Source organism: Montipora capricornis, chromosome 6 (genome assembly GCF_036669925.1).
Source record: "Montipora capricornis isolate CH-2021 chromosome 6, ASM3666992v2, whole genome shotgun sequence".
Taxonomy (NCBI): Eukaryota; Metazoa; Cnidaria; class Anthozoa; order Scleractinia; family Acroporidae; genus Montipora; species Montipora capricornis.
The window spans coordinates 47,877,378-47,883,991 of NC_090888.1; the positions used below are offsets into that span (position 1 = coordinate 47,877,378).

The following is a 6,614-nucleotide window of genomic DNA, read 5'->3' on the forward strand; positions in this document are numbered from 1 at the left end:
GCAAGTTTTCACACCTATTGTTTTTGATCTTCCATTGAATGATAGCGCTTGTAAAAATCTGTTCCAAAAAAAAATCGATATCTCAGGATCTACTGACTCTAAGAAATCGCTTGAAATGGGTTAATGTGGCGGCAGCAGCGCCATGAAATGAACATGTCGGCATCAGTTTTTGCGTGCGAATTACTTTAAAGCCTGCTATTTTACATTTTTATTCTTTTGTTTTGAGTTTATTATTCCAGTGAGTGCATAATATTTTATTTTCAACTAAACAGGGAAAGAAGCTCGCTGCTTTGAAATTAGCAAAGTAAAAAAGTAATATCACATGCATGATAAACGATTTTGATTGCCAACGATATTTGTTGATATGTTTTCAATTTGCATTGGTTTTCATCGAGAGCATTTAAGTTTATTGGGCAATTAAAGCGGGATAAAAAAGGCAATATACAGTTTTTAGGAACAGTTTCATTAATGACTTTTATATTTTTTCCCTACTTACAGTTTGAAAACTATACCAGAAGATTTAAAAATTATCACATTACCCACACCTTCCTATAACCCGCACCAAGAACTGTTTGCGGAAAAATTAACACATTACCGCGGGTAATCGCCCCGAAATTACTGTAGTTTATTAACAATGACTTGAATATGTTAAATACTAGTGTCTGAAGACCTTTCGAGGATGATCCTATTAAAGTTCCATTCTATTCTATTCTACCCGTTTAACAATTGGGGTAACATGTTCAAGTATGTTCAAGTATTTCCTGCTGTAAAATACCGATACATGCGTTCTTTCATTCCACTATGGATGCTTTGGCATCCCCATGCATCGAAAAGTGTTGGATCCCTTCTCGTTTCAACATCCTATGAAATGGGTGATTTTAAAATTCTTTGCCCAGATCCACCAGTAAACGTTGAGGTTTTCGTCCTTCTTGCAACACTTTTTCAAAAGCTTGAGTTACCACGGTGCCTGTCTTGTTCTTCACGGGCACCACCCAAGCGTATTTAGACAACACGTAGATGACCATCAAGAGATAGGCACAAATCCTACCTCACTTTAATGTTATTATGTATCTGGCGTTCTCGCGCATTGGTACCATTCCTTCTAGTTCCGCTGGGTATTCAATGCCCTATTTAAACAGCGTGTTTCAAGTTATTTCGACCTCTTTTCCCTGTTACGCTTAGGGCCAGTGTCACATTGTTTTGGTATTCTTTGCCGTTCGTCGCTGAAGCTCATGGCCGCACCAGTTGTGCCCATTGATATTAACCAAGACGCTTTGGCTGCTCTTGATGTTGGTCGTGTGTTTGGCCACGGTTTTTCTGTTGCTTGTAAGTTCGATTACTTTCTACACCGTTTCGTTGTGTGTTCGACGGAGATTTGGCAGTTGGTCGTTAGTTTGACTGTTTCTTAATGTTTGGTCGTGTGTTCCACCGTAGTTGTTTGTCGTTGGTCGTCAGTTTGACTTTTTCTTGTCAGGGTTCGTACGCTTTTTTGGACTAAAAATTCAAAGACTTTTCAAGGACTTTCAAGGACTCCACGCACTGCAAAATCAGAGGATGTTCACCTTCTCATAATAGCGATTGTGCCGAGCTAACAGACAGGTAAAAGTCTATGTCTTTTTGAGTTCATCCACAACATTCGCAACTTTGTCCTCAATCTCTTTGCGCGTCACCTCCTTTTCTTTTGCAGTTATCCTCAAACTATTTGACTTTGTAATTCACACGTTTCCCAGTATCCGCCACTTTCTGTGCAAACTCGTCTGTCAATTTAACAAGATCGTCAACATCAGTTTCTAAACACCTTCTTTTTTTAAAGTTCGTCAAGTTCATTGGCTACCTCCTTTCGCTTCAGTTCTACACCCTCAGAGGTTTTCTTCCTCTTTTGTTCATCAAGATACGATGAATACTTCTGCCTAGCTCCTGCAGCTGACAAGAGCAGAGGTTTGTTGATTGAAACAGCAAGGCCACCTCCTACAGATTGTACATGGTCTTGCACCAGCCTTTGACAAATGAAGGAGCACTCTTGAAGGTTATCAACTTCCAGTTGCTTACTGACTGAGCATCCTCTTTCGACACTGGCTTGGCCATGTGATAATATCAGTAGGTCTGCGACTACTTTCCACAATGATTGGTAGGATCGCTTCTGTCCCATGTGAAGACATAGAAAGGAATCAAGTCTGCCATTGTTAGGATCATAGTCCTTGAACTCTGAAGGAGAAGAAGAGGGGACTTCCATAATAAATTGTCTAAATAGTTCCAAAAGGGAATTACAGTCACCTTCCAGAACTTTCTTAGCATTTTCAAGGGTAGTCAAAACTCTCTAGAATTTTGAGATGGAAACATCATGGTCACTCATCATGTTCCTTGGATCTAAGCAATTTGTATTCCTTACAAGGGAATACTGAATTGATGCTTTGGCAATCAGGTGGCAAACTACTTTCACAAGGAACGCCTTGCATTCCATCTGAAACTGAAGCATTCTTTTCTCTGAAACTGTGGACTTTGCAATAAACTCCTTGATCTTCTTGTCAGCTGTAAACCCCAGCTCAATCTTGAAATGAGAGGCATGAATGCTGGAGTCAGCAGGGTCAAGTTTTGTAAGCTTCAATGGGGTTTTGGCTTCACTGATAACAGCAGCCTTAATAAATCTTCTCATTAATCCCCCAAGCATGCTGTACAGGTCTGTAGCCAGGAAAGGAAGCATTGGCTTGTTGGTTTGATAGAGTGTCAAAAAAGGTGTCACTTGCTTGGCTATAGGAAGAAAGCCACTTTTGCAGTCGTAAAGGGATCTGCAACAAACTCTTGTACAGTTTGAAAGGATTTATTCTGTGGCTGTGGAACTTTCCCTGTCATTGCACTCTGAACATATCTTGACCAAGACATTCTCCAACCATCTATGTTTGCAGAACTTCAAAGCAAACAGTGAGCTTTTTGTTACTTTGGTACAGTCCTCCCTCCTTGCCGGACTGTCCTGAAAAAGCCAGTGAAGGTTAGAGAACAACCTGTCTAATTGCCATCCTGCTGCTACAGCACCATCCTTGAATGCCCCGTGAGGAATGTGTAAACCACAGCTGCCCATGTTCAACATGTGACTGTTATGCTCCTTTTTTACCTCATCAGTCAGCAAACTGTAAAATTTCCAATTAACGTTGGATCCATCCATTGCATTATGCCCCAGACTTTGTGTCACAGTCCACCAAGACACGAAATAAACAGGTCATGGATGCATTGGAACTGAGAAGATTTGCAATGAAAGAGTGTTGATTATTTAGACCTTAAAGGGCGGAAAACCAAGTAAGGTGTTTCATTTGTATTTAATACAATTTCCACTGAAAATGTATCTCTTTTGGGAACATTGGCTAGATTGTGAACATAAATTATATCACATGCATTAAATTAGATCAAGTAATCAATGATCATCTTTTGCCCTTCTACGGCAAAATTATAACAGGCATTGAAAGATTTTCATGGCAATATTTTTATACTAAATAACGGCATTACACGAAACATTTGCATGTGTTTCGTAAGTAACAGTGGTTTGCACCACACTACATGTATTTACAAAACCTATGAGGTAATGCCATCAGCGAAGAGACGACCATGTTTATCTTTTGTTTATGTTTATGTAAATTACCCAAACATAACGAGAGTAGAATCCTACCTGATAAACTTCTTTGAGAGGAATTCCTGCTATGCCTGTACGAAAATGAGAAAGAATGTCGTCTGCTGTGCCATGACCCATAAACACTGAGATATAATAGTGACTTTCAACCTCTTCTTTGTCCTGATTCCATGAACGAATGTGAATATCCATTTGCTTTGACTGGCACACGCTATTAAGGCTCTCGTCAAACATTAGTACATAAGCCTCTTCTTTTTTCACGTCCTTCAAAAGTTGTTTGAAGTGTGGAGCAAGCCCAAAACAGATCAAGTATGCATATTTCTTTTCTCCACATGAAAACTGACTTGCAATCCTACTGTCAGGGAACATCGCTTGACACAATTTGCTTGTACCTTCACATGATTTATATAAGATTAATGAGACATTATTGATTCTATTATCTATGCCTACAAAATTTCTGCCTTTAACGTCTCATCACCAGTGACACTTTTTTCAATCACCAATGAACAAGATGAACTCGCAGTGATAGACTTTCTGGGGTTCAGCTTATTGTGTTCGACGCTTTCAGATGAAGTGGATTTTGAAACTACTTCACTTTTAGTTGCTGGTCGTTGAGAAGAAACGTACAAAAAAATCCGGAACGATTCCTAATGACCTTTTCTGGGATGTCAGTGTTTGATGTTTTTTTCCTTTCGAGTGACTTGTGAGCGCCGACGCTCCCATGCTCGAAATGTCAACATCCTTCCCGCACACGATGCATCGTGCCTTGTGCTTGTCACCCTTGACTTCTCGTAGCCACTCTTTATACAGTGACTTCTGAAGCCAACACACTTGCCCATTGTTTTAAATCTTTCACTCCTGAAACAAAACGCAAACAATCAACACCAACACACTTGCCCATTGTTTTAAATCTTTCACTCGTGAAACAAAACGCAAACAATCAACAACAACCCAAACAAGGAAGCACTCGAAGCACATGGCTTTTTGCAGAAAGAGCGAATAGTACAAAACATTTCATTGGCCCTTAACATTCCAGACATTCAACCAATCAGAGTGATGAATATAACCAAGAACAGGACAAATAAGCATGAGGTGTTTGATCAACATTCAGAGTGGTGTTTCTAGTTTGACATTCAAGAACTTTCAAGGCGTGTGCAAACCCTGTCTTATGTTTGGTCGTGAGGTCGACCGTGGTTATTTGTTGCTAGTCGTCAGTTCGACTATCCCTTATGTTTGGTCGTGTGTTCAACTGTAGTGGTTTGTCGTTGGTCGTCAGTTCGAATTTCCCTTATGTTTGGTCGTGTTTGTTTGTCGTTAGTTGTCGGTTTGGCTATCCTCCTTATGTTAGGTCGTGTAGTCGACCGTAGCATTGTTGGTCGTAAGTTCGACTACTTTCTAAAATGCTTGGTCGCGTGGTCGACTGTAGTGGTTTGTCCTTGGTCATCAGTTTGCCTAATATCTATTACGCTCTATTGTGTGTCCAGCACTATTTGTTTGTTGTTGGTTTAGTTCGTCTATTTCTTTTACATGTTTGGGCATCTAAAGTCCGTAGTTTGGCAGTTGGTCGTCAGTTCGACTATTTCGTAATATCCACCTGTATATTTTGGTCATTAGTTCCTTTCGTAGTTTTGCTTCTATTGTAAATCATTCCACTGTTTTCTGCTTTGTCCGGTGTTTTAAACTAGTAGTTTGCTTTAGTGCAGGGATCAAACCACGCAGATGTTGTTTCGCAGTGTGCTCAATCGTTGTTGATTTGTTAATTTGTTGTACGGTTTTCTTCATTTCGTGGTACGTTTTTATGGGCGGTTCAGTTTACACAAATTCGAATTCATGGCGCTGTTTATTACTTTCTTGTTTGGGAATACTAATTTGCATTTCATTCATTTATTACCATATTGTGTTCTTCCTAATGGAATAAAACACTCCCTTTCACGTGTCATTCACGTTAAGTCTAGCCGTTTTGTTGGGTAAGCTGAAGTTTGATGTTTCACCTACATTATTTTAATTCGTTCCGTTTTTTGGGTTTAACCCTAGCAAGCGCCCCCTGAGGTTTTTTGCCAACTTGAAAAAGGAGCTGCATTTCTTGCACCAGCAACATGATGTCAGTAGTGTTGACTCAGGTTTGGGTGTCCTTCATCAACTCCTCGCTCGACCAGCAGGAATTTTTGACCCTCATGCTACTCTGGCAGCTTTGGATCAGCTGGTTGATGTTGCCAGAGAGAAGGCCCGGATGACAGAGCCACCTGTTTCGGGATTATCTTGAGACAGACCCAACCCTGCTTTATAATCCTTCCTCCCAGCACCTTCTGCTTAAGTTGATAGGGAGCAAAGAAGAAGTGGCCATTGCAAAGGAGATCCAAAAGGCTTTCTTTCCTGGAGGGATGAGCGTCATCTTCACCTCAGGATATTCTCCGATGCTTCCTTTTCTGGCTGGGTGCCACTCCTTAACTCCCAGGAAGTCCACCCTTGCAATCTCGTGGTTACTGGGATGAGTCCACTTGTGGGTTCTCCATTGCAGCTAAGGAAACATGAGCTCTACTCAACACGGCCCAAAACTTGTTAGGCCAAACCTTCAAAGCTAGAGTTGATATTTTTGTCGATAACAAAGTTCTGTTGGATAGCTGAGAGAAGCAAATTTCCAAATCTCCCATCATTTCAGATTCCCTCAAGAATTTACAGTGGGAAGGGGGCGTGTTCAAGAACAACGCAGACAACAACGGCAAGCGAAGGATCTGGAGGCAAACTAGGAGGGAATTTGAGACTGACAAAGAACCTATTACCATGCAAAAAAAGCAAAGTACCTCGAAAGGCAGAGACGGTATACCATGCAAGCCACTGTGAATCAATTCGTGAATACAACCGACGATATTACTATACATGTTGGAGATGCATGCTGGGTTCGTGTTTGCTCGCAGGCTTGGCGACCGATGCCCGTCCATCCCACATCATTGATACGGCTAGAGGCGGCTGGCTCGTACGTAAGTATGAGCCCTGG

At 41.0% G+C, this 6,614-nt stretch overlaps 1 pseudogene; it reads right to left on the reverse strand.

Annotated features, from left to right (window-relative positions):
- Positions 1-1,607: 1,607 nt before the first annotated feature.
- On the reverse strand, positions 1,608-4,520 carry LOC138054044 (uncharacterized; annotated as a pseudogene).
- Positions 4,521-6,614: the final 2,094 nt, after the last annotated feature.